The sequence below is a fragment of the Tupaia chinensis genome, unplaced genomic scaffold (assembly GCF_000334495.1).
Source record: "Tupaia chinensis unplaced genomic scaffold, TupChi_1.0 Scaffold000709_2, whole genome shotgun sequence".
In the NCBI taxonomy this organism is placed as follows: domain Eukaryota; kingdom Metazoa; phylum Chordata; class Mammalia; order Scandentia; family Tupaiidae; genus Tupaia; species Tupaia belangeri.
Genome location: NW_006160233.1, coordinates 342,492 through 342,728, shown reverse-complemented (window position 1 = coordinate 342,728; position 237 = coordinate 342,492). Strand labels below are relative to the sequence as shown.

General features: G+C 54.4%; 1 pseudogene; it reads left to right on the top strand.

Annotated features, from left to right (window-relative positions):
* Positions 1-237, top strand: part of LOC102489172 (glycine N-acyltransferase-like) — a 13,489-nt pseudogene that overhangs the window by 2,484 nt on the left and 10,768 nt on the right.

Sequence of the window (237 nt, the reverse complement as noted above, 5' to 3'; positions counted from 1 at the left end):
CTGCACACCTGAAAGAGTGGGCGGGAATGGGCTCCCTGGCACTGTTGATCGTGTTCCTGTGTGCTCTATGCCTCTTATGCCTAGGTAAAATGCTCCGCCAACAAAGGCGTGATCGAGCGCTTGTAGCACAAGCATTTGCCGCTATTGAAATAGGACAGTCGCCAGAGATCTGGCTTGCGGCTTTGGGCAAACCTTAATGGCAGGGAGACAACACTTGTACTGCACTCAGCGCCCCCG